Source organism: Octopus bimaculoides, chromosome 7, assembly GCF_001194135.2.
Source record: "Octopus bimaculoides isolate UCB-OBI-ISO-001 chromosome 7, ASM119413v2, whole genome shotgun sequence".
Lineage (NCBI taxonomy): Eukaryota > Metazoa > Mollusca > Cephalopoda > Octopoda > Octopodidae > Octopus > Octopus bimaculoides.
Genome location: NC_068987.1, coordinates 25,543,077 through 25,549,563, shown reverse-complemented (window position 1 = coordinate 25,549,563; position 6,487 = coordinate 25,543,077). Strand labels below are relative to the sequence as shown.

Below are 6,487 nucleotides of genomic sequence, written 5' to 3'. Positions count from 1 at the left end.
TATATATATATATATATATATACATACATGTACATATATATATACATGTACATATATATACATGTACATATATATATACATGTACATATATATATACATGTACATATATATATACATGTACATATATATATACATACATATATATTTGAAAATGATTGTCATGGCAAGAATATTAACAACAATAGCAACAAAATAATGCATGAAATAAAATATACTTTCGAAAATAATAATTGCTTGTATGAGAATTGAAATTAATTTCTTTAAGAAACAATACGAAATTCTTTCAAAGAAAACACGAGTAATTTTCTAACGAGATGGAATGGTGGGAGCGAGGTTGGGAGATGATGTTTGTGTTCATTTGGAAGATTAGAAAAAATTGTTTGAAATTTCAGGACTCATCTCTTCTTATTGTACAAGAAAATTTTATTTTAATGGTTGCTGTCGTTAATGAAGTTGTTATTTTGACCGTGTTTTGCCCTAATCACAGATATTCTAACTGTAATCATAGCGCTCGTTTGTTTGTTGTTATTTTTAGACATAATGCACCCAGACTGCATTGTACAATGTTGCCTTTATTTATAAGAATGCCAAATGTATTTACGAGAGCAAATTTTGAGTCTCATTTCTAACAATCAGAACCAACACACGAAGCAGTTTTGCCGACACAAACAAACGTCACCTAATTTTGTAGGTCTCCAATATTTTATTTGATATTTTATGGAGCCCGAACAACACAAACTGAAATATCGAACTCGAGACAAGACTAAATATTATAAAGCTTAACATTAAATAAAAGAAAAAAGAAAGTGAGCTGGCAGAATCCTTAGCACGCCGGGTAAAATGCTTAGCGGCATTTCGTCCGTTTTTACGTTCTGAGTTCAAATTCCGCCGAGGTTGACACTGCTATCTTTTAGGGGTCGATAAAATAAGTACCATTTGAAAACTGGAGTCGATGTAATCGATTAGGCCCTCCCCCGAACTTGCTGGCCTAGTGCCAAAATTTTAAATCAATATTAAATAGAAATAAAGATCTTGTCCTGGAACAAGAGGAAATCGAAGAGATTAGATATATTGGCGTTCCTTGGGTTTCGATGATGAGCATTTATTTATTACATCAGCTGAATTACTCGTTGAAATAATATGTGATACGTGCATTCTTGACCTAATTTCCAAGCCAATATGTAACATGGACGGCGCTTCGAATAGCAGTTACAATCCACTTGACAGGTTCTATTGACCTGAAGCGTCACCATTTTCACTCATAGTGCATAAATCGATCCGAGGCTATGGTAAAATACATTTGCCAAAGATAAGAGACCCAGAGGTCGAACCCACCACTATAACTTACAATTGTGAAGCGAACTTCTTAGCAATTGACTAAACCTTCTTCTAAGATTATTACGTCTCAATATTCATGAGAAAAACTGCCGCTTCATTAATTTACAAACTACCTAACATTTTAGATACAAATATTTTGGGTCGAAAACCTAGTAAAACACATGTATCTACGTTATATGTGTGGACGGTAAAGAAAAGTAAAAAATTATACTCGAAGTTAGATCAGATCCAGTGTGAAGAAAATAAAAGCAATATATATAAAATTAATTGTTCTAATTTCTAAAACAAAAGCTCGCAAAGATACGGTAAACTAGAATTTTACGAACGTAATTGTTAGTTAAATAAGCAAAATGGACGTCATTTTCTTCGATTGCAGTGAGAAATTGTTTGTGAGATACATTTTCGAATTTTGTTTAATTCTTTTTTTCTATAGATTTGACAATAGATTAATCAAGTTGTTTCATAAACTTCCCTGGCCAATTAACTTCTCAATGATATTGATTATGACTGAGAAACAGGAAATATATTTCTCAAGGGCAAGCAAATAAACAATGCTGTATACTCTGCCAAAAACATGCTCGATTCTGTTTATATCTCAGTTTCGGCGCTTTTTCTGTTGCTTTTGTTTTTCTCAAGACTCTTTCATGATCATATTGAACAGCGAAAGCTTTGCATACAATACATATTGCTGATACAACTACTAATCAACTAATTGATTTATATTTGCTGATAGCAACAACTATATCGAAAACATAGCATTGTCAAATGCAGTCAGCAAAATAATGAATTGAATGTAGAGCGGGCATAAAATATGTATGCATGCACGCATGTATATGGATGGATATATATATAGAGAGAGATAGAGATAGATAGATAGATAGATAGATAGATAGATAGATAGATAGATAGATAGATAGATAGATATACATACATATATATATATTTATATACAACAGACACATATATACACACTTACAGATACATACACACATTTCTGCATTTTGAATATGTGACCAAGGTTTGCAAATGCAAAGAGAAGTTCTCAATTCTTCAATGTTCAAAGAGAAGAATATGTTATATTCTTTTATAATTTACTTGTTAATAAATCCGATTCCATATCAGTCCTCCGATTCACAACTTGCTCATACAACTGCTTCAGATACGAGGACCAAACCAAAATGCTACGTGCAGTTGGCAATTTCTTTTCCTTTCTTTTTTTACGACGAAGAGCTATGCTCGAAACGTCAAAATCACTTTCGTTTTACTGAGCGTCAAAATAATACATTCCTTGCACTCGTTCTCTTGTCTATTATTGTTAATTTTATTGTTCGTTTATTTGAATTGATTGTGTGTGCGTGTGTGTGAGAGAAAGAGAGTGGTTTTAATGAAGCTGAAAAGCTTCACAAACTGTTTCTTAGACATTCATATTACACATCCAATCATCAAAGTTATGAGAAATTTAGCTAAATGCTCACGACCCTCAGATGATTGGTTGCATGTATATCTGAGTGACAGTCTGTGAACCTTTTTAACTTCAATGAAATATTTTTTTCTCTGCCTTTGGTATTCGAATACTATTTTTTACATCTACCTTGTTTTGATACATGCGCGCACACACACACACACACACACACACACACACACACACACACACATATACACACACACACACACACATACATACGTACATACATACATATTCTGCCAGTTTTCCTAATTGGAGTAAAACTCGTAAAAGAAAACGTTCATACGAAAGAATGCTCAATGGTTTCGAACCGTGTAGCAGTTCTTATTTGAGGCTGAATTTTGTGAATTGCTGTTAGAAGTTATACGTATCCAATACTAAAAAGCCTCAAGATCGAAAACGTGAAATTCCAGGGATAACTTACACGTAATTCAACCCTAGATAATATATCACATTGAAAGCACCGGTTCTCGTCCGATTACCGAAGTTAAGCAACGTCGAGCCTAATGAGTACTTAGATGGGTGACCGCTTGGGAAACCTAGGTGCTTTAAGCGTGGCAGACTTTTATAGGCGTAGGAGTGACTGTGTAGTAAATAGGTTGCTTACCAACCACATGGTTCCGGGTTCAGTTCCTCTGTATGACACCTTGGGCAAGTGTCTTCTACTATGGCTTCGGGCTGACCAAAGCTGAAAGAAGCCCGTCGTATATGTGTGTGTGTTTGTGTGTGTCTGTGTTTGTCTCCTCAACATCGCTTGACAACCGATGCTGGTGTGTTTACGTCCCCGTAACTTAGTGGTTCGGCAAAAGAGAACGATAGAATAAGTAGTAGGCTTACAAAGAATAAGTCCTGGGGTCGATTTGCTCTCGACTAAAGGCGGTGTTACAGCATGGCCGCAGTCAAATGACTGAAACAAGCAGCGAGAAATTTTGAGTAACGACGGAGTGAATCAGTGGCTAGAATCAGTGGCTAGTGAATCAGTGTCTAGTCGTATATATGGAGTACTTTTTCAACAATTTTTAAATTCAAGCATTAGGTGTATAGACAGGTGTTGGTGCGTGACGAGAGATATGTGAGCATGCGTATAAATGTGAGCAGGTATTATCTATGCTGTCGAGAAATTTAGCATATTGAAGTATGTAATATTTTCTACAGTTGTTTCGAATATTCTTTAGCCTTCATTTTCGTATGTATTATTATTATTGTTGTTGTTGTTGTTGTTGTTACACGTGACGGTGGGGGTATAATTCAGTAGCTTGTTAAAATACTGCCATTTTTCCAATTTGCATAATTCAAACGCTTATACAGCAAGATGTTAGAACGTAACAATTATCAAAACGTTGAGGTGTGAAGGAATGTAACTAACAGTTATATTAGAGGAAATCTGATGAAATTGGGCGGAGATTAAACTATTTCCGAAACCAATTTAACTATTGGAGAATTATTATTATTGTTGTTGTTGTTGCTGTTGTTGTTGTTGCTGTTGTTTCTCTTGTTGCTAACACCATCATCTTCATCCTCATTATATGAAATGATTAGCCAAGCTTTTATTTCATTTTACTAAATAGATTTGTGTGTGTGTGTGTGTGTATATATATATATATGGATAGTGGAGTCTTGGATACACTACAGCTGACAAAAAGTGAAACTACAACAATGCAAATCCTACTATATATACAGTTACCAGAACCACTACTGCCTCTACTATAACCAGATAATACAACTACCACCACAATTACTACTACTGCTATGACCACGCATACGATTATCCTCACCAATACAAACTACCACCACTATCACAATCACCAACAGAAAGAAATAAGAAGACTGCCACCAGTACAGCTATTAATAATATCACATCAACACGAAGATATGTAATGCTGGTGGGATGTGAAGCATTTCTAAATGCTGTTATGTCGGCCATTGCAAAAAATAATACTTCATAGAAATCCATACACCAAAAAGACTTAAAATTCAGAATTAACAATGATGTTAAATGTATTACATGAATTAACAATATACACACCGGAAAATACGTATCAGCATTGTTTATAATGCATTCATTTGTCCTGGGTTTAGCATTTTATAGTGGGAGAGAGGGATAAGGATAAGATATTTTTCTAGGCAACGCACATAGTTTGAATAATTGATCATTGAGCAACATTGTCACAACAGTCTGTCTCTACATCAATCCACACATGACTGGCTTTGTTTTGCTTGAATAAGAATCGATCTAGATATGTTTTTTTGATTCTTTGCTATGCACATTGTATGTTTGTCAGTCAGTCTGTCTGTCTGTCTGTCTATCTGTCTGTCTGCCTGCCTGTCTGTCTTTCGCTGTCTATGTGTCTATTTCTTCTTCTGTCTATTTACCAGTCTGTCTCTTTGTTCAGTTGCTTGTCTGTAAATTGTCTATATTTCTGTTTTATGATATTTTATTTTACATTGCATTTTGCGAACAATTACGTCGTTAGTTATAGGTTTCTAATGGACCAATTATTGTTTTATTTCATTTACGATGGTCAGAATAATAAAGGAATGTCTATGTAACTCGGAAAAACACTATTTTATCGGTTTTCTCGATGTTGCTCAGAATTTTCCCCGATTCACAAGAAAAATACACACACACACACACGAATACAAATACACGCAAAAAAGGAATTTGAGTGTGTCAGACACAGATAGATAGATAGATAGATAGATAGATAGATAGATAGATAGATAGATAGATAGATAGATAGATAGTGAGAAAGAGAGAGAAGTTAGAAAATAAAGGAGAGAGAAAAGGTATTAATGGCGTAGAGAGAAAAATGGCGAGAAGAAAATGAGAGATAGAAAGCAGGTAGAGAGAAAATGCACAGAGAAAGGAGAAAAAGAGAAAGACAAAGAGAGACATAAAGAGAGAGAAAGAGCGAGCGAGAGAGTGAGAGAGAGAAAGTGAGAGAAAGGTGGAAGGGAGAAAAAGAGCGAAAGAGTAAGAATGCAGAGTATGATAAAAAGTGCAGGAAGGGGAAATTTTAGTGAGAAGAGCAGCATCTTTGACCCTTTTTCCAGTTCTTGAATGACTAAAGGGAGAAAGCGGGGAAAGAAAGAAAGGAAGAAAGGAAGGAAGGACGGGACGAAGGAAGGACGGGACGAAGGAAGAGAGGGAAGGAGGGAGGGAGGAAACGAGGAAGTTATCCATGAACTTGAGACTACATAAGATCAATGAAGAGAGACTCTGGCCCACGCCATTGATCCTAACGAAACAATTTGTCCTATGAACATGAACAAAGATTAACTCAGTATATAATAACAAACACAGAAATTATAACAAATACCGAACCAATAAAAAGAACAATAACAAAGAGCAACAGCACTAACACAACAGCGACGATAAAAATAGCGAGCCAAAGCGGTGAGCTGGCAGAAACGCTAGCACGCCGGGCGAAATGCTTAGCGGTATTTCGTCTGTCTTTACGTTTTGAGTTCCAATTCCGCCGAGGTCGACTTTGCTTTCATCCTTTCGAGGTCGATTAAATAAGTACCAGTTACGCACTGGGATCGATATAATCGACTTAATCTGTTTGTCTGTCCTTGTTTGTCCCCTCTGTGTTTAGCCCCTTGTGGGCAATAAAGAAATAAGAAATGTTAGCACGCCGGGCGAAATGTTTAGCGGTATTTCGTCTGTCTTTACGTTCTGAG

At 35.6% G+C, this 6,487-nt stretch overlaps 1 protein-coding gene and 1 pseudogene across 7 annotated transcripts in view; one reads left to right on the top strand and one right to left on the bottom strand.

Annotated features, from left to right (window-relative positions):
• The window catches only part of LOC106874846 (uncharacterized), a 719,848-nt gene that overhangs the window by 325,346 nt on the left and 388,015 nt on the right, over positions 1-6,487 (bottom strand). The gene's annotated exons all lie outside the window — the stretch shown is intronic.
• Positions 3,240-3,357, top strand: LOC128248437 (5S ribosomal RNA; annotated as a pseudogene).